This window comes from Podarcis muralis, chromosome Z (genome assembly GCF_964188315.1).
Source record: "Podarcis muralis chromosome Z, rPodMur119.hap1.1, whole genome shotgun sequence".
In the NCBI taxonomy this organism is placed as follows: Eukaryota; Metazoa; Chordata; class Lepidosauria; order Squamata; family Lacertidae; genus Podarcis; species Podarcis muralis.
The window spans coordinates 27622435-27644148 of NC_135673.1; the positions used below are offsets into that span (position 1 = coordinate 27622435).

The window sequence follows — 21714 nt, forward strand, 5'->3', positions numbered from 1 at the left end:
CATAGTTAATCATCTATGCAAACTTAAATCTTTCTTTTTCTTGACCACAATTTCCCATTGAGATTTGACCAATGCATGAACTGGCAAATGATGGGGTAGTGGTTATCATGTCGTACCTTGGTTAGGGAGACCAGGGTGTGTATCCCTGATCAGCTAAGAAGTTCACTGAGCTTACCCTACCTTGCAAAAGGATCATGTGCCAGGCCAGATCTCTTTTCAAGTCTCACAAAACCTACAACACTGGCAAATACCACTCCAGCTGATGACACAGGAATGTAAGAACATATGACAACAATGCTGTTGCTGGGGGAAAGTAGCAGAACGGCACTATACCTCTGCAGTGACTAACAGTCAAAGGAGGACTCTTGTATTGCTGCCTGATTCCTTCTGTGAAAAACAAAAACAGCTTCATCATACACTATACAACACTCCTATCTTTTTGTTTTTGTTTTTAGAGACAAGCATATAAGTCTACACTAACCAAAACGCATGCATTTTGCAACTACAGTAAATCGTGCTGGCCACGTTTTATCATAACCATTACTTCCTCCAGTTAGGTTTTTGAAAAATGCTCAGTTTTTCAGAGGACTAGGAAGAATAGGATCAAGAGGAGATGTAGGTAAAACACAAGTTTGGGAGTCAATGCCACCTACTAAAGTATATTATAATATCTACTACATATTTTGGAAATTCTCTGTTCTCTGTGCATGAATATATTGCTGGCATACTTTGCCGCTTGGGTGAATTAGTTTGGAATAATCACTTAATGTTTCTGGAGTTCAAAGGCTTTATTCATGCAGGAACTATTTACAGGTTATGTGGTGATGAAAGAGAGAATAGCAGGCATCTTGTCTCAAGAGGTGGGAGAGAACATGAAAATGGCTCAGCTTTTAGGGGCGGAGTTAACTTAGACAAAGCAAAGACTACACACAAGTGCTGACTAGATTGCTAGACAAATAGTGCCCTCATGTGGTTTAAAGTAATGCACGCATAAACTAGAAATTGAGAAGAAGGAAATGTATTCATTTTTCTCTCACAGGTATCATAACCAAATTTTGCAAGATGATTCCTGTGATAAAGAAGCAGATTTTCATCTTTTGTTTTATTATACTTGGTTGCCATTTTGAATCAAGATGGTGGAGTGAAACTTTGAAAACAGCACTGTTCGTTTGGACATCCCTTAATATAATGTAGCCAAATTTTGAATGATTGATCCTGAGATCAAGAAGCAGGTTTTCATTTATGTTTGGATACAGCTGGACATATTGAACCAAGATGGTGGATAGAATCTTTTAAAACTAAACTGATTTTAACCACTAATTTCAAAACTGCTGATTTTTTTGTTGTTCTTTCTTAGGCTGCTAGTATGATTATAATTTCAGCTGTTGCTGCATCCCTTCCTCTTTGGCACATGCTAGATAGAGGGCAGAACGACAATAAAAATATTAGGGAAACCAGATTTTCCAGTCTTTTGTTAAAACTGAGATGAGGGGTTGGAAGGCTAAGGAAGGAAGCAACACTAAAAAACTTTGATTTTTGGAATGACAGATATTGAATGTCTCCTTGTATACTCGTTTGCTAAAAAACAACAACAACCATGAATGACCTAATGATAATGTTCTTTATAAATAAAATGATTGTTCAATTGGAACAATGATGCAGGCTTAAGAAATCTAAAAGGAAAGCAACAAATGATAAAAAGAGAAAGTGAAATAAGATTTTGTTGTGAAAGGCCTAACCAAGTTTACTTCCATACTTCCACCTTTTCCTCATACTGCGTTGGCTGGAACCAGATAAATGTGATTCCTAGCAGCTGCAGGTGAACCCTAATGTGAACTCCTCCTAGTACACTCATCCTTAGATCTTTGGCTCCAGTGGCGATTGGTGCCCTTGGCTGATGGGATGCAAGGCAGAAGGCCAATTGTAGGTAGAGCTAGAACCAGTGACAGCTGGAGCCCTAATGGACCAGCCTCCACAGTTTGCCAGCTTCCCATTTTTCCGCTCATTTGCTCACAAAAGATTTCTGCAAGTGTAGGAAAGGGGCCAAGGGCATTGTTGCCTTGCACCCCACCCATAGGTCTCTCCATTTATTCCTTCTTCCTCCGCCCCATTTCCAATGGCTGATCTTTGCGCGCAGCAGCTGCCAGGTTCTAATCCCCAGTTAAATGGATCGGGTAAGGACGTAGTGGGAAGGTCGCTTTTCTGCATGAGGGGCACCTGGAGAGTCAGATTCAGCAGCCTGGACCCAGTGCATGGTCCGGGTTGTGGCTCTAATACGGCAGCCGTATCTCCCCAAGCCAATTGAATGCGAGGCTCAGATTTCCTCGCCCATCCTTCTCTTCCTGCGGTCGTTCTCAAGGATCCTCGGGGTCTGCCGCCGGCAGTCTTCACCTGTTGCTTTTCTCCCCAATAATCTGCGTGTTTCGCTGCACCCTCTTAGCTGACACCGCCCGCCTCCTCCCCTCCCTTCTCCTCCTAGCCCCCGCCGCCGCCGCGGAGCGTCGCTTGCCTCTTTCTCCCCGGATTCCCAGCTTAGCGGCATTTCTCCCCCTTTGCGCATTCTGTGGCCTCCACCCACCCATCTCCCAGTCTTTCGCAACCCATGAATATGGGTGTTTTCTGGGGAGAAGCAAGGAGACGGTGAAGACGGATCTGAGCAATGTGTGTGTGACAGAGAGAGTCTGGAAAATATTCCCACTTCCACCTCCCTTTTCGCCGCTTCTCGTCGAATCCCCTTTCTCCCATTTTGCGCTCTGTTCCCCATCCGAAGTAAGGATCGTCTCTGGGGAAAGCCTCCCCTTCACTTCCCGGTTAGAATTGGGCTCCTCTGCCCACTTCCCTAAATCCCTCCCTCCCGCCTTCTTTCTCTGCTTTCCTCCCAGTGCACCTGCACAAGAGTCTGGCAGCAGGTGAAGGCAGAGGCTTCGGCATCGGCAGCGCGCATGTCCTTCCTCCTCTCCCGGGCATGCTCATTAGCGGCAGAGGAGGCAAACCGCTCAGAAGGGATCGGGTTCTCTGCTGCCAGTCTGCCCGGCGCAGAGCGGCTGGGTGTGCAAAGGCGAGAGAGCGAGAGCAGTGACAAGGCAGCAGACGCGGCTGGGGAAGCTTCGCCTTTCCGAAGCAGCCTGTCTGCCTTTGCGGACAAGCCGGGGTCTCCTCTCTCTGCTTTTGGCGCTGAGTCGCCCCTGCGAGGAGGACTGGGAAGGGGAGGAGGGATGATGATGCGGGCAATCAGCAGCAGCTGCATCCTCGGCTATGTGGATTTATATTCGCCTTCAGCGTAGCTGCCGCGCCGGGGAGAGGCACGACGAGGGCAGCAGCGTCGGCAGCCGGGCGCGATGGCTGGCCACCGGAGCCGCGCGGGGTGGAGGCGGCGCTGCTGCAGGAGCAGCAGCAGCAACTGAAACTTCCACTGGGCAAGCAGGTAAGTTTGGCTCGAGGGGGAGGAGGTGGAAGAAAAAGAAGAGGAGGAGGAGGGTTGGCTGGCTGGCTGGCTGGCTGGCTTGCGCGATGGAAGAGCTTGTGCGCGCGCCCTTGGAGATGCGATGGTCCCTTTCCCTCTCCTCTACCTCGACTCCGCTCTAACTGGACTTGACATGTCCGTGCGTGTGTGTGTGTCTGTGTGTGCGCGCGTGGGTCTGATGTTGCAGGAGGAGAACAACGGGAAGTCACAATCAATAAGGCTGCAATCCTGAGCTCACTTACTAGGTAGTATAACATGCTCAATTGGACGCGGTGGGGCTTGCTTTCGGCATGAATTATGCGCAGGATATGCCCTGTGTAAGTCAGCCGAGATCTCTTAAGGACACTCCGACACTTCTGCTGCTGGGATCGCGACACGCACGCGCGCACCCCATGTACACAACCGTAGTGCAAACCCGCAGGAACCTTGCACACATCTTCCAACCACCCTTGAATTGTAGGTGGAATCCCCGCTTGAAATGAATAACCGAATGTTGTACACCAGGTGGTGTAGATTGGATTCACAGTCCCTTTACTGGGACCTGGCGCATGTGGATTGATGGGTGCTGTGGGTCAAGTCAAGGTGCAACAGTGTGTATTGGGGTGGTGGTGGTGGGGAGAGTGATAATAATCCATCAAATAGTCCATGTAAGAGAATCTCACATTCATGAACATATGCTTAGTGTGATGTGCTGCATTTTTTTAGACCCATGTGTCCAGCTTTGTGTGCAGGAACAGCAACTTTTGCCTGTAGACTGACGTGCAACTTTGGTATTGTCTGTGTTCTAACATTTGCACTTCACATTGTGGGTTTTTTATGTGCTGCAGATTCTAAATGTGTCCAATTCCACACATATACACTGGAAAGATACGGTAATAGACTGAAGTGTATTTGATTGTCATGTTTATAATGGAAATTGTACACTGTAAATTGCAGCGTGTGAGAGACGTACAGCTCTTTAAACAGATCGGTAGGCTATATACTGTATATACAATCAGAAATTATGTAGTATGTGTTTTAGCTATCTCCTAACATTTATTTTGCCTATAGGGGGTCCCCTTTGCTCACAGTTGTTGTATTATTGTCCTTTTATTACTGTAACTGTAGGTGCTTTGTGTGTTCCTTTTAATTAATGTGTTTTTCTCTGGGATCTCACGTCAGAAAGATATTCCCTCTCAGGCCCAGATAGGAGTTCAGCTTTTTCATGTTATATGAGTATAATGGTATTCAGCACTTGCATTTCTCTATCATCTCCCCCCCCCCCCAAAAAAAAATCAATTTAAATTATCTGTATTGCTTACAACAACCTTGTAAGGCAGTTCTTTGCTTTCATCTCCTTGTCGTGGATGAAGTGATAGGATGGTGGGTTGCCTAATGAGTTCATGGGTTGAGATTTGAACTCTGGGCTTCTGGCTTTGCACTCTCATAACTGCTACACAGTGTTGGCTCTAAAGCAGACATACTGGCTTTATTTGTCTTTATTAAAAGTGTGTCACAACACAACCACGAGCTTTTAACATCTTTAAAGTCAGCAGAAATTCAATTATTTACTGACTTGAAATTCTAACTTAGCTGGTGGGAAGGAATTTGTGGATGTGCTTTACGGATGTGCTTTACTAACAGTTAAGTGAAGACAGTCTTTAAGGGGAAAAAGAGTGTTCCTTCAAGGTGTGGCAATATATTTCTCTCCAAGTTCCAGGGTCTTTGTGAAATCCAGGTTAGGGTGAATGAGAAGGGAGCTCCTAGTGACCTCTCCTTGCCTTCATTTTCTCCTTCACCTTTTCCCAGCTACTTTCCAGTCTTCCTGGTGATATGCTTAGCAGTTTCCTCACTCCTGGCACCTCTGGTCATTTTCACTTAACACTTGCAATCCATCAATCAACGCAGGTGCTCTCATACACTCTTAGCTTCCTGCAATTGCTTCTGCTGGGCATTGGGAAAAAACCGTTGGGTTCATTATTTGGAAATGAATGATGATAGTAGCCGTTGTGTGTGTAGGAGGGAGAGCTTGCAGTTGTATTTTGTCTACGGTGGAGTGGAGCTCAAGCAAGCTTCAGCGGCTCTAATCAGCACCAGTAGAAGCATGTGGTTTTGATGGTGGAGTCTTTTTAATCAGACTTTCCCTTCCCCACCCACAGAGGAAGGGGGCTTACTTCTGGGCAGATCAATATAGGACTGCACTAAATGATCATTTTATATCCTATGGTTGCAGTTTACAAATACTCAGAAATCTATCTTGGTTGTATGGAACCCTTCTCTGCAGCTTAATTGTTGAGATGGATGACCTGTAGTGTAAATTTGTTAAGTCTTCAAGGTGCCATGAGACTCTTTGTTATAGTGTCAAAAATAAATCCAGCTGCCGACATTGCCCTGAAGACGCATCAAATATGCCTGTTTTGACTCTGGGTGCATTTGCGGAAATAACGGCAAGTGTGCTTATGTGTTTGCATTTCTCTGTCTATTAATTACTTGAACTAAACAACACAGCACAGAATTGATTTCATATGTGCACCCACATCCCTAGCTGTGGCAAACAGAACAGCGTAGGAATATGAAGTACTGAGAAATATTAACAGTGAGCAAGCTAGCTACTGAATGAGGAGGAAAAATAAATATTTTTTTTTATTATTGGAATTTATTTTTCCATCTTTCTCCCACATGCTGTGCATCCTTTCTGAGATGCAATTCTATGCTCTGATTGTTTTTGAGTGAAGGGAAAGTATCTTGCCAGGTGAACTATGTGATGTTTTATATGCCCATCTTCTAAATACAATATACTAAATTAAAGGAGTGTCTTCAGCTTTGTAGACTAAGGTCCCATATATTTATTAAGATGTACAGGATGTGTTTATAAAGCACATGACAGAAGCATTAAACAGTAGGTTTCTCCTACATGTGCTTATGATACATGGATTTAAAAACATATTTGATGGTCTTGCTCCTTCCCCTGATAGGTATTAAACTGTAACTGGTAGCAGAAGTTTTGGGTTGCACTCAAATAATTTTTACACCTATTGAAATTAATGTACCTAAGTTAACCACATTCATTAATTTAAATGGGTTTACTCTGAGTAGGACTAGCATTGCATACAACCCTTTGCAGTCCTCTCCCCACTTTCGTGAGAGTAAGCTTCACTTAATACAGTGGGACTTATTTCTGGATAGACCTGCATAGGATTGTGCAGTTAATGACTTGCACTGCATTAAGAAGGTTGCAGTCCTCACTTCACTTACCTGGGAGTAAGCTTCATTGAGTTCAGTAGGAATGAACTCTGAGTACACACTCTTAGGATTATGCAGCATGTCCCATTGTTCAGTGGAGTTACTCTTGGAAAAATGGGAAGAGGATTGCAGCCTTTTTATTTCATACCTGCCTGCAGTGTATTAAAATGGGTAAGCTTAGAAAAAACCAGTAGCCTTGAACTTCATAGTAATACTTTTAGCAGTGTTTATGGCATTATTTTGTACTGCTTAGAGCAATCAGTGTAATGAGTGTAAAACTCAGGATTCCACACTCCACAGATAAGGACACTTACCTGGAAATTTTAAAAGTAGCATTAATTTTCATTGGGACAGGGAGCAAAATTCCAGCCCTTGCCCACATTCTTTGATGAGTTGTCTCAATGCACTGGATAATAAGGTTAAAAGCAAACAAACACTACCTGAACATTTCTGAGGGAAATTCTCTCCCAAAGACACCCAAATCTTCACAAGCGTAAAGATTTTCCAGCATCATCCGTTGCCAGTATGCAGCCTGTTTGCTTTTATATCACATTATTAATTTCTTTCCCCCACCCATTCTGCACAGATACTTTGCTTCCCCCAAACCCACCTGCAATTATCATTCTCTTGCAATCCAGCTAGTAATTAGTAGAATAGATGGCTCAGATATGCAGATGATAAAAGATATTGTGTTCTTGTGTTGAGGCAGTGTTTGGTATAATAGTGATACAGTTAGCTGTGAAGCGGTACTATAAAGCCTTCTAGCACATCCGAAGGGGGGGAATCTATTTTGGAAATGGATTTTAATTGAGGGGAAATGACTTGACTGTCCCTCTGAAGTGGAAAATGAGGACAAAATGTTTTGAGGGTTGATGATATCCCCCCACCCCCGGTTGTTGTTGCCAGCAAGGAGGTGCATAATGAAGATGAATTTCCGTCTCGTAATACATCTGCAATCTGGTTTCAGGGTTAGTGCTGTAGAAGGATTCTCTGCTCATGCTTCATACTTCTTCCTGCCTGCCTGCTCCTGTGCATGCCTGTAAAATGTTACTGGTGCATTCTTGCATACATCCTGTTTGTCGCCACCTTTTTGTGGTCTGTCATTTTACTACAGCGGTCGGGACCATTTTTTTCAGCTTGAGGATTGCATTCTTTCATGGGCAACCTTACTTGGGTGGGGCGGAGCTCATGCAAATGATGGGTGGGGCCAGAGGCAAAAATGGGTGGGGCAGTTGTCACAACTCTTACCTTTTGTGCAAAGCTGCATTCCAACCATGCAAAAGTAAGAGGTCTTTTAAAAATCTGCTTTTATTTATTGCATTTATATCCCTGATTCTTCTCCAAGAAGCTGAAGGTGGCATATATGGTTCTCCCCAACATCCTTTAATCCTCACAACAACCCTGTGAGGTAAGTTAAGCCAACAGGCAGTGACTGGCCCAACGTCACTCAGTGAGCTTCATGGCTGAGTCAGGATTTGAACCCTGGTCTCCCAGGTCCTAGTCTGATGCTCTAACCACTACACCACATTCACTGTCTTTTACACCCACACACCCACACCTACCCACCCACTCCCACACCCCTCCATCAAGACAAAAAAAAATTCCTTGCAGTAGCACCTTAAAGACCAACTAAGTTAGTTCTTGGTATGAGCTTTCGTGTGCATGCACACTTCTTCAGATACCATAGATAGTGAAGTATATTCAGATACCATAGATAGTATCTGAAGAAGTGTGCATGCACACGAAAGCTCATACCAAGAACTAACTTAGTTGGTCTTTAAGGTGCTACTGCAAGGAATTTTTTTTTTTTTTTTTTTTGTTTTGACTATGGCAGACCAACACGGCTACCCATCTGTAACTGGAACCCTCCATCAAGGTAAATATGACCACAGTTCATGGGACACTTCCTAGCCAGGAAAAAGAAGTTCGTAGAGTATTGCCTGGAAGAGATGTTGTGGTCTCAGGAGAGTTCCAGGGGCCAGTTAGAAAGGTCTCGAGGGCCACATTAATCTCCCTGGGTCTCAGGTTTCCCACCCCTGCTTTAGACAGGAGTGTCAGCGGGCCAGATAGATGTGATGTTATTGATTTCTTTAGTCTTTGTGTGCTGTTGTGTGTGATTGTTAAACAAATATGGAAGGGGAAAGTAGAAGCATATTGGGAGCATGGCATGGCAGTGTGTAACTTTCCCCCCACCCCACCCCATGGTTCTGGTCTGTATCATCCTCACCCCCTGCCTGTTATTAGAATAGGATGAAAGCTCCCACTTCTGCCAATGAGAGCATTTCTCTGATCGCAAAGAGCAGACATAGAGGGTTTGGATCAGAACCATGTTACAGGCAAAGAGCTGCCTCAACTCAAATTGTCACTGTTTCAATCTGGTGTCTTTTCCCAACCTGCAATCTGTTGTTCTTGTTGTGTTTGTTCGATTAAAAAAATAAAAAAAATAAAACATGCAGGGGTTAATGACATGAATCATGTTTTGTCTAATTTGGTTATTATTCTGCAATCTTACTTGCCATTTAGTCTCTGGGAATATGTGGGGATCAGTGGAATGGTTTGAGATGTTTTCCAATTGTTTCAGTGTTATGTATAGCAGTCATGCTTACAGTGTTTTTCACCATTGCACTGCTTTTCATTGACCTGTGTTCTGCACTGTGTGGGTTTAATGAACATGAGATGGAAGTCCTTCATTCAAATTTGAGGTCAACCATGCACTCATCATGGACGCGGGTGGCGCTGTGGGTTAAACCACAGAGCCTAGGGCTTGCCGATCAGAAGGTTAGCGGTTTGAATCCCCACGACGGGGTGAGCTACCATTGTTCAGTCCCTGCTCCTGCCAACCTAGCAGTTCGAAAGCACATCAAAGTGCAAGCAGATAAATAGGTACTGCTCCGTTGGGAAGGTAAACGGTGTTTCTGTGCGCTGCTCTGGTTCGCCAGAAGTGGCTTAGTCATGCTGGCCACATGACCCGGAAGCTGTACGCCGGCTCCCTCAGCCAATAAAGCGAGATGAGTGCCGCAACCCCAGAGTCATCCACGACTAGATGTAATGGTCAGGGATCCCTTTACCTTTACCTATGCACTCATCACAGAATTTAAGGCAAACCAAGTATTTGTAAAGGAACTTCAGTCTACCATGAAATCTTGCTTGTAGAGTATATCAGGAAAGAGTAACCTAACAACAACCTTGTGATATAGGTTAGTACATAACAACAGCCTGCTGGATCAGGTCTAGGCCCATCTAGTCCAGCATCCTGTTTTCACAGTGGTCCACCAGATGCATGCAGAATCCAAGCACAAGAGCACTCTTCCCTCCTGTGTATTCCAGCAACTTATATTCAGAAGTTTTACTGACTCCGATCACAGAAACAAAGCAGAGCCAACATGGCTAGCAGCCATCCACAGCCTTCTCTACCATGAATTTGTCTAGTCTGCTATTATAGCCATCTAACTTGGTGGCTATTACTTCATCCTGTGGAAGTGAAATCCATTCACAATGTGAATAAATCTTGGGTTGAGATAACAGCTGGTCCAAGGTTATCCCTTGAGCTTCATGGTGGAATGGGGATTTAAACCTCATTTGTGAATATATAAGTTGGAAGCCACATTGGGAGGGTTTGATGCTGAAAGGCAGCATACAAACATTTGAACTCAAACCTGGTCTGAAACTTGAAGCAATGTAGCACACTAGGTGTCATCTATGTGAATCTGAGCAGGTAAGGAAGACCCTGCTGATATATTAGGTGATGTTATTAGAATGTTCGGTGTTTATTAGAATGCCAGAGAGAACTGGGTTCAACATCTACTCAGGCTGTGGAGTTCACTAGGTTATCTAACAACATATACTCCCATTTCCAGCTTCCTGCGCTTCAGTTAAAGCCCATGGGAAAATGTCATGAAGTAACTCCTCCCATGGAGCTTTTCCAGATCAGGAAGTGTGGGCAATTGGGGAGACTTCTGAGTGCTAGAGAAACGATCATTGGGAAGGAAAACACCCAACCCAATGAACCCAACCCATCTACCTCACCATCACCCCATCTGCACTATAATGCAGTATTATACTACTTTGATACTCATGGCTACCATCAAAGAATTCTGGGAACTGTAGTTAGTTAAGGGTGCTGAGGGTTGTTAGGAGATACCCTATTCCCCTTGCAGAGCTACCATTCCCAGAATTCTCTGAGAAGAATTCTAGCTCTTTGAGGGGAAAAGAGGTCTCCATAACAACCCTCAGCATCCTTAACCAACTAGAACCCCCAGGACTCATTGAGGGAAGCAATGCCTGTTTAAAGTGGTACATGAGTTTTAAATGCATGGTGCAGATTTGGCCAAGTGATAAGTTCGCTCAAGCTTGCACAATAATTATAAAGCACCCTGTGGTGGAAAAAACAGAAGCTTCTTTTGTGGGGAAAGAAACCTTTTCATAAACTGTAGGGCATTTTTCACACAGCATTAGTCTGAAGCGACAGGTGCATGTATCTCTCTCTCTCTCTCTCTCTCTCTCTCTCTCTCTCTCTCTCTCTCTCTCTCCAAAATGTGGGTTGTGGAATTTACCTCTAAACGGCTAAGCAAAACTAGAACTAGCTAGTATTCAGCATACATGTAGTCCAGTTCAGGCATTTGTGAAGAGAGGAGACACTGTTCGGGTTGCTTTCAGACAACCTGTTCATTGAGTAAGTTTTCACAAAGTTTGCTAGGACGTTAGATGGAAATGGCTATTAAGTGTTCACTCCAATCTGTTTGCTGGGAGGTTATCTGATGTTACATAGAGCGGTTGTAGTTTCACATCATTTTGCGTATTGCTAAAAGTTTCATGGGGAAGGGGAAGATTTATTGTGCAAGAGCGTCAAAGCAACTTTGTGAAACTTTCACTTGTGAGTATGTGACTGAATTCTTGCTGAAAATGGTGAAAACTTTTCTGCTTGCACCCCTCTTTATTTGTTCAACGATAACTCTCAGCAGCAGGTAAGACTTTTGTACCCTTGGCAGCTTCTGTTGAGAAAATCCTGGAAAATCAAGATTCCAGGGCTCCACTGTGATTCCAAGAGCAGTCACAAAATCTTTCAGTTTGTTTCAGTGTATCTCTGTTGTGCCCTTCAGCCAAAAGCAGTTCCTGGGGCAGTTTACAAGAACAGAATGCAACAATAAAATTTGGTGCCATAAAAAGAAACAAGAAAATGAAATTGTAGTGAAAAGCAGGATAGGGGGAGTTTAAGCCCCAGAATTTAAAAAGTCTGAACAGTATGATAATGTCAACAACATCATCGTCAACAATTACAGTACCTGCTAGCCCTGAAAAGATAGCAAAGAAGGTGGAGGGAGTTCCTTAAATGAAGCACCACCACTAAAAAGACACTCTGCCCTGTTTCCACCCACCTGATTAGCCTCTGCATAGAAAGCTATTCATAGGTTGCAATGCTGGACTGTGGAGATGGTGTGTTACCCACTCAAGTGTAGGATTATGAGAGTAGGATAGCTCGGTAGCATTCAGAGCATGTATACAGAAAACTTATTTTTATTGTCTGTGCACATGCATGCCCATACACACCACGCTACATAGAAAATACTTCCAGGAAGCAGCCTTAGAGTTTTTATCAGTGCCAGGAAGCAGCAAAAGAAAAAGAAAACTGGGGAGCATCAATGGGGGAAGGCTGTGGGGAAATGCTGTTGCTCAATGGTGGAGCCACCTTCCTTGCTTACAGAAGATCCCAGGTCAAATCCCTGGCATCTTCAAGTAGGGCTTGGAGAGACTCCTGACTGAAATCCTGGAGAGCTGCTGCCAGTCAGTGCAAATTATACTGGAGGGAATAGTCAGACTGTTGATCCAGGTTTCTATGTTCCTGCTTTGGGCTTCTTGTAAGTGTCTGGTTGGCCACTGTGGGAAGCAAGATATGATTCAATAGTCTTTGGTCTGGCCCAGCATGGCTGCTCTTGTGTTCCTACCGACCCTCCAAGTGTCCCTATTTTCCAGGGACATCCCTGATTTAGAGAAGCCGTCCCGGTTTCTGATTTGATCCCAGAATGTCTCACTTTTCCTTAGGATGTCCCTATTTTCATTGGAGAAATGTTGGAGGGTACGGAGTTATCTGACCCCCGAGCCACCCAGAGTGGCTGGAGCAACCCAGTAAGATGTGTGGGGTATAAATAGCATTATTATGGAATGGAAGATCCCTATTTTCATCAGAGAAATGTTCCAGGGTATGTCCCTATGTTATTCAGTTGAGCTCTTATTGGTTTAAGCAGGAGTGGTAAGCACCTGCTTAAAAGCTTCCCACTGAAATCAATGAGGCTTCCGTGTGCTTTACTCTTTGTGGATTATATCTAACATAGGTGGTGGGGAGAGGGGAGATATTTGTTTCAGACTCTCTAATTAGAACATATTTCTCATGGAAGCATTTCAGTGTTAAGGCAGATCAAGCAGTGCTGAGTGATTTGTATGCTTGCTCTCCTCCAATTTAAATAGTGAATTACAAAATGTCAACCTTTCTAATGCTTCTTTGCAAACAGTACATACACCGCAGGGTTGTTTGTCTATAAATTTTCATAAAGTATCTTTTGAATAATACATTTTTGAAACTGTTAACCTTATCATCAAAGTCTGAGGAGGAAGAAAATATGTCAGGCCCAAGGTCCTCATCCCGCAAGATTGATCCTTGCATGGAAGCTGGCTGTTGTGTGCAGTTTTGTTTTCTGGTTTAAGGCCTACATAAAGGGAATCTATGTCTGGTGAATGTATGTTGCCTCTTGAACTAATAACCGGTGCAGTTGATTTGCACTATAAAAGACTATTGGCTTTGCTAGGTGACCTGATTCTCATGCTCACCAGCATTTGTGTGAGGTACCAGAGTGAGCTCAGTATGCTTGCTTGTATTACCTATTTCCAGGGGGTCCTATAAACTATGCCATCTTTGGGCAGCTGGCTACCCCAGAAGGATGACCCCAAAGGACATCTTCTCCATTTGTTCTCTGAGAGTTGTGAATATAAAAATGATGGTCACGCCCTTGCCCCACCTCTGAAGGGCAAATGCCCTTTGGGGTCATCCTTCTGGGGTAGCAGAAGCAGAGCTGCCCTTCAGAGGTGGGACAAGGGCGTGACCATCATTTTTATATTCACAACTATCATAGTAGGGTTTTTAGATGGCTATACACTCTAGTAAGGGTAGGGGCTAGAAGAGGCTAGTAGTTGAGTATTAACTGGCCCTCTGTAAGGACGCTAGTTATTCTAACAGCATTAAGTGAATCATGGCATTATTGGATCTTGTGTGCCCATGTTGTGTAGTGCTTAGTGTCAACGGTGCTTGTCTCATGTACCCACTCAGCCATAAAGGCCATTGTGTCAGTTTCTTACTCTCATCTTCAGCTACCTTGCAGGATTTGTGGGGAGGAGAACCATGCACTCTGGTTTTTGTTCCTTATGGGTAAAAGCAGACCATAAATGTACTAAATAACTTGTTTTGTAATTTAATTGTAAGCTACTTTGGCTCCTGGATAGAATCTTGGATATAAATATAATATTAGTTGAGATAATATTACTCCTTCTTCTTTAAAGTAGGCTGTAGCCAACAAAGTCCTACTCTGTAAAGTTAATGGACCTAAGTTGGTCTTGTCCCTTCAGTGGGTCTACTCTGAGTTGGATACAGCACAGAATGCTTAAATTCAATAGTTAAAATTAAAAACCCAAGTGGGACCTTGGACAATAGATTGTCGCAGCATAATCACATGCTCCTGCTCAGAATGTTAGTCATACTCTTTTCCAGGCTACCCCATTCCATTTCCTATCTACCTCAATTCCTTCCCAGTTTCTTCCTGCCCAAACAGGCACTTGGTATTCTACAACTACTGAGCATGCATGGTCCTCAACAAGTTGCTTTGAGTCATTCCTCCTTATGGTTCTACCCCCCAATATATATGTATGTATATATGTGTGTGTGTGTCTGTGTGTATACACATTCATACTTGTGCAGCATTGTGTTTCTTCCAAGCCTGCTAATACCTCCTTCTTGTGTATGAATGGTGGCGTTTTGACTTCGGAAGGACTGGCACTTGGAGAATTGAGTTTGCTATTAGTATATGTGAAATTCTATTTCAGGCATACGTTCCCTTTCTTCCTCTGCCTGTTTAAGTAAACAGACTTTAGGTCAGGGTGTCAGAAACCTCCCGACGCATTGATTTTAGACTAGAACCTTACCAAAAATACAAAAATGAAGGCGCAAAGCCATCTTTGTCTCTGTCTACTGCTGTCTTACTCCTTGTTTCCATGTGAACGGTGAGTGGAATGTGGCAAACTGGATAGAAATTTCAAATTAGGGATGACTTAAAAATCTTTTTTACCCTATTTCTTTCTTGTCAGGCCCCTGTTACCATGGGAACTGGTTCAGAAAGGCAGCGGGTAGTCAGCGGTTGAGTGAGAAGTGTTACCCGCTACACTTGGATTCTAGCTGCCTGTTGAGCAAGATTTCAAGCTTACCGAAAAGCACAACCTATGAGATAAAAAAAGGAAAAAAAAGATGAAGTCTTTTTAAAGGCAGAGAGGACCCCTCTAGTTGGGCTACCCACATTCCATGCCAAAGAAAATCTGAATCCTTTGCTGAGTAGTGTGTGAATTAAGCAAATCTTCATGCTCTCTATATCCTTGCAACAATTTCAGTCCACTAATCTTGAACTGGGCAGGACTTAGGATGCCTTGTGTCATCTGAAAGGAGTTGGTGCTGTTTTATTTATTTATTAAAGTATACGCCACCTTTCCTTGATAATCTCAGGTTGGGTTACAACAATTTCTGTGTAAAACAGTACAATACAATACAATACAATACAACCAGGATGTGGGTGTGTGCAAATTAAAAGCCTTGCAATAGTGGCAAATGCTATAGAAGCTCACTCTGATCCTTTATTGGGGACCTCTTCTCAAACACTCGCAAAATCCAGACTGAGTTGCCCCACCCTATGACCCGTGCAAAAGGCTGGTTTGGGTGCTTTCTGAGAATTCACAGGGCATTGACTACATATATTCAAGCCTACCTCTGTATCTTAAGCACTAAAAATAAATCTTTATGGAAAGAAGCTTACCAGGTTGCTCATTTTCCTGTGTCCAAACATAATGCCAAATGGTTACACTCCTGAACAGCCATAAGCTTTGGACTTGGACGCTCCTTCCTCCCTTCCCTCCACACATGTTGGGAGTAGATGGATAATAGGTGAAACCTATGCCCTTGCCAAGCTCGGTCCTAATAGCAAATATTTTTTTGCAGCTAACCAGGAACCAAAGCTTCTAATCTCCCTTTATTCCCCCTTTATTTAAGTACCCTTCACCATATGGTCCCATGGCTTCACCTTCAAAAACGTAGTGAAAGAGATAAGTCTTCACCTTTCTCCTCAAAGAGTGTAATGTGAAGGTGAGACTCAACCTTGTGCGAAAAGAATGTCTGAACACTACTGGTAAGTTTCTATGGACTGCTAGACTCAGAAAGCAGTCCCATGGGGCTGAGGGGAGTTGTAGCCCAAATCCTGTAAAAGAGACCAGATTTGGAGAAGGCTGATTTAGAGACTACTGAAGGTTTATGACAGTTAAGCCTTATAATATGATGATAATTTCTTCTTCTCTTATTAAGAAATTGTCAAAGCATTCTTCTCTCTTGTTTTCTCTTCATGACTGTCCTGATTTCTCTCTGAATGGCATCTGTTTTAATTTGTATGTGGTATGTAATATAGCAATAGGTGCAGAGTAGATAATAATAATATTTATTATTATTAAATAAGAATAACCTGGCACCTGCAAGGGTGAAACTTATTTTTTAATCATTTCTTATGAAAAGTTTTCAACATAAAATTCAATAAAAATCCCACTAACCTAGAAAAGAAAAAAGAGAAAGAAGGAAAAATAAGGAAATGAAGGAAATAAGGAAGAAGAGAAAGAAAACAACAAAAAGGAGATTGCAGATCCCTCTGTCGAAATTATATATTAACCATTATTCCACACATAGAAGAGTAAATCCTCCCAGCTCTCACCTGAGAACTGCCCCCTCTTCACCCAGCCTCCCACCCTGGAAAATCAAGGCTGAAGTGTCTGTTAAGCTATGCCTGCTGTGTGCCCCATCTGCAAATGTTAAAATTGCAGCACTTTCACTCCATATTGCAATGTGCTTTGTGTTTTGTGAAGTTCATAGAAGCAATGAAATCTTGAGTGCACCCATTGGCTGAGAATGGTGTGATGCCTTAGAATATTCCATGAATATTCTTTAGTGATAGAGAATTAAAGAAGGCTACATGCAATGTTCAAGGACATTCTCTCCTCTGAGTGAAGTGATAGAGCAGTTGAGTTGGAACTGAAAACAGCACCATGCTAGGAGAATCTGTGCTGGCAAGATAGGATTGCTGAGAGAGAGAAAAGAACCCAGGAGCTGAGCTAAAAAGCTCAGGATGGTAAACCTTCCTCAAACAGCCAAGTGAGGTAGGTTGGTGATGAGCCCAAGTGAGCATTTGTCTCCCCAGTCTAAATCTGCCACAACAAGAAAAAGAAGGTGCTGGGATCAGTGGCAGACTGAGATACAGGAGTCAGAGCAAATAGAAGCCTAAGGAAATGAGAGGTAAATATGATGGATAGATTATGCCAACTGATGGGTCCTGATTTTTATTTACACAACTCAAGGCATAATGTAGCATACAGTCAGAGGCCCTGGTGGCCTCAACTGGGATCCCAGTGCTGTGGGAGGAAAGTCCCAGGACCTTGCACAATTTACATGTTCACTGAGAACCCAATTCATTGTGCAAAATTGGACATGGTTGGAAGCACAGGACGAAGGACTGCACAGGTAAGGCTGGGGACTAACCTACAAAGCCGGAGATCTCCTTTTTCTCTGAAGACTACAGTTTCTTCATGCTTGGCAGAGAGGTAAGTGGTGCAGCTTTTTTTTTTTTTTTTAATTGTTGCATCTCTATGCTCAGGGGAAAGCTGTGACCAAACTCATGCCTCTAATGCAATGATATTTTTAAAGCATCAGATTCTGCTATATGAGGTCCTGCTCAGGTAAGATTGTGTCCTCCCTAGCTTTTCCCTTGGACCACGAATAGCAGTTTGATATTCAGAAATTAAAGGGGGAAAGCTGTTCTTAAATGGAAAAATGCTATACGCTTAGTTTGTTAAAATTATACACACCCAGGGAGCTCAACAGTGACAGGCATAGTAGTCCCCACCCCACCCCACCCCACCCCACATATACCTTTTCTTCACAACTCTACTAAATAGACTAGGTTAAGAGTTAGTGACAAGCTTCAGGTTATCCAGTGAATTTGATGGCTGAGTTTGGACTTGATTCAGTTTGCATTTAAGTAGGAACCTACCTCAATAGAGTGAAACCTTTGGCCCTACAAATGTTGCTGAGCTACAGCTCCCAACATATCTGGCCATTGGCCATACAGTGGTGCCTCGCAAGATGAAATTAATCCGTTCCGCTAATCTCTTCATCTTGCGGGTTTTTCGTCTTGCGAAGCACGGCTATTAGCGGCTTAGCGGCTATTAACGGCTTAGCGGCTTTAAGAAAAAGGAAACAAACTCGCAAGAACTCGCAAGACGTTTCGTCTTGCAAAGCAAGCCCATAGGGAAATTTGTCTTGCGGAACGATTCAAAAAACGGAAAACCCTTTCGTCTAGCGAGTTTTTCGTCTTGCGAGGCATTCGTCTTGCGGGGCACCACTGTATTTGCTAGGGCAGATGGGAGTTGTAATTCAGCAATATCTAGACAGCCAAAGGTTCCCCACCTACCCAATTAACACTTTTGAAACAACATGTCCTCTTCTTCTTTGGCGATCACTCGTCGCCGAGTAAGATTGTCTTCCATAAGCATAGTTATAACCGTGAGTCCGTAAGTGACTGTGGAGGCCAATTCTGGATCCACGCGTCCTTCCACAGTGGGGACATCAGTTTCTGGGCAGGAGTTGATCAGGGTGAGGGTTTACCAAGCATGCCTTCCTCTTAGCACGTTTCTCCCTTTCGTCCTGAGTTTGAGCATCTTCAAAGTCCATGACACCTTTGGTAAAGGCTCGTTCCAGTTGTTTCGTTCTTCAATTGGAGCTTGAAACAATATGTAACCTAAACATAGCCACCCTTCAAAATTTGCACTTCTCCAAATTCTGCAATGCAGTTCTTTTTTAAGCTTTCTGCATTGCATTCTTCCCCCTGTGGTTTCCAGCAACTGGTATTCAGAAGCATTGCTGCCTCTGACCATGAAGGGAGAGCATAGCCTCCATCATGGCTAGTAGCCATTGACTGACTTATCTTCCATGAATGTGTCTATTTCTCTTTAAAAAGTCATCCAAGTTGAGAGCCATCATTGAAATCCCTCCTTAAAGCTTTTTAAGCAGAGAGTTGGGTGGCCATCTGTCATGGATGCATTAGCTGAGATTCCTGCATTGCAGGGGGTTGGAATAGATGATCCTCAGGGTCCCTTCCAACTCTACAATTCTATGATTCTTCAGCCTAATATAAAAACACACATGTTAGGGCAAAGTATGCATAAAAATGAACATATTAAGTGAAAATAACATACAGAAGGCATTATGATAGGAAAATCAATTTGTAAGGATGTGTATCATGGGTAAAATGGCATACAGACATGTCTATATTAGGAAAATTTTGCACTAAAATGGCCTGATCAAGCAGAGCTGCATACAAATTCTTAGGCATTAATGTCTCCCTTCAGTATTTCACAGATGAACTGGGGATGCAATTGTACCACTCCTATCCTTGTACCAAGTATTTCTTTGGGAACTCCTGACACTCATTTTGTGGTAAGCTCACTGCCACCCACTCTGTGTACTTGTATTCATTTGCTCTGCGACAGCCTAGCCAGTCCTCCACTGATCTGAAAACCAACTGTGTTTCTGTTTGTTTGTTTGTTTGTTTGTTTGTTTGTTTGTTCCTTGTTGGTTTGGTTAGAGATATATCAGAAACGGCAAAACTACCCTACTGTGTTACTGACAGTTCAAAACAGCAGCTGTAGTGTGTGGACTTGACCAGATCCAACTCACCCCAGTAAAGATAAGCAGAAAGTTAAGGTCCAGTGGCCTGGGTGAATCATAGTGCCATGCAATTACAATGTAGTCATAAACATTACAGGAAATATTGTGCATAGCACATAATGCACTCATCGCCCAACATCTGGTGAATGTCACGCTGGCTGTCCCTTCCCTTCCTTGTCACAACAGTAGGAGCAAAAGAGGGCATTGATCTACCAAGGACCAGTGAGCAGGAGGAGGAAAGATGTGGTGAACATGCAGGCAGTCAACACCTGGCCTGCCCCATTCAGTCACCCATTGAATGGCATGAGAGACCTACATAGTCTGGCACCGGGCTTGGTTTCGCCTTCCTGACAATTGGTGGCAATTGCTAATGAAATTAGAGTAGATCCTTGCAGTTGAGGCAAGCTTCTAATTTCACAAGAGAAGCAATATCAACAACAACTTGCAAAAAGAAAAGGTAGGTAAAGCTTTCTTTCTGGCATTTGCAGCTTGAACTGTGGCTTAGAATTTGGGGGAAGATGTTTCCTCCCTCTCTCCTAATGTGGGTCATCCAGTGATGTGACTGGCAAGACATTTGGGAAAGTCAATAAGAACACACTTTTTATTCTATGTACTTGGTTTGAAATGATTCACAAGCTGCTTTGTATTGTACATATTTGTGTGTTGCTTGCTTTTATATATATGACTATGTATAAACTTCTTAAAGAGTTATATTAAGTAGTGTATAAATAAAATTGTAGATTATACACCATGAAAATACACAAAACAATTTAAGAAGCAAACAATACATACAAATATCAGTGCTGATAAAATCAGTAAAACTTTGAAACAAATATAAGTAACTAAATTATATGTCTGTGTGGAAAGTATTTTGTAAAAAGTAATAAATAAATGCAATTAATAATTCACTTCACGCAATGCATAATTAATTTGCTGCCACAAGATACAGTTGGGGGCCACTAGCATGTATAGCTTTAAAAGATTAGATAACTTCATGGGGGGATAAGGCTAGCAGTAGCTACTAGGCGTGATAGCTAAATGTTTCCAACAGGATCAGAGGCAGTTCATTATGGTGTGGAGAAGCCTGTCTCATGAGACTCATGGTCATCCAGCCAGATGGATTTTGGAAGATACGGGAAAGAAAAAATGATGTAGTACATTCCACAGTGCATAGCTGGCATTCATTCCCACAGGATGCTGCAGTGGCCATGAACCTGAATGACTATAAAAGGGGGCTGGACAAATTCTCATGGAGAATAAGGCTGTTGATAGCTACTAGCCAGGATGCATAGGCTTAGATGGCTGTGGTTTGTCTCTGAATTCCAGTCGCTGAGGAACACAAGTCCTGCTTAGGGGATTCCCATGAGCATCTGGGAACTTGAGGTGGAGCATGACCCAATGTTCTCCCTCCACTGTCAGAGGCCATTTGCTTCTGAAAACCTGCTTGTGAGCTTTCCATAGGCTGACCATGGTGTGAAAAGGCTCTTCCCGAATAGTGCCCTGTGCATACTGATCTAAACATAGTGGAACGTACTGATTTAAAATGCATAGAGTTTCACTGTAAGATTTCATTAATCAGATAACCCCAGTGCGAACATTTTCACACTATTATTGACAATAGTGAAAGCCTTGTATTCTGACAAACACCTCAGAATATGATTGTGAGTGTGTGTATATATGTGTGTGTGGGGGGGTGTGATTTAGTGATAGATGGCTTCTCCTCCTCAAGGGAAAAAAAAACAATTTTGCCCCGCTTCTACCATTTTTCTTTTCGGCATATAATATCAATAACTAAAATGTCAGAAAGTTTCTGGTGCTCATTATTTCTTTCCATCTGTGGCCAACAGACAAATTCCTTTTATTAATGTATGCCCTGCTACCTTATTCTGTTTGGGTTTGGATAGCTCCTTGTTTTGCTTTGTTTTTGGTATTAAAAATACACCTTATTATAAAACAACATAAAATATGTGGTTTGGTGGTAACCTGTCTGTTTTGTAAGGTAAGAGGACAAAAACTC

General features: G+C 43.0%; 1 protein-coding gene across 8 annotated transcripts in view; it reads left to right on the forward strand.

Annotated features, from left to right (window-relative positions):
- Nucleotides 1–2914: 2914 nt before the first annotated feature.
- The window catches only part of TENM1 (teneurin transmembrane protein 1), a 388748-nt gene continuing 369948 nt past the window's right edge, over nucleotides 2915–21714 (forward strand). For all 8 annotated transcript variants that reach the window (XM_077922107.1, XM_077922113.1, XM_077922110.1 and 5 more), the window contains exon 1: nucleotides 2915–3424. The gene's annotated coding sequence lies outside the window, so the exon portion shown is untranslated. The remainder of the gene's footprint in view (nucleotides 3425–21714) is intronic.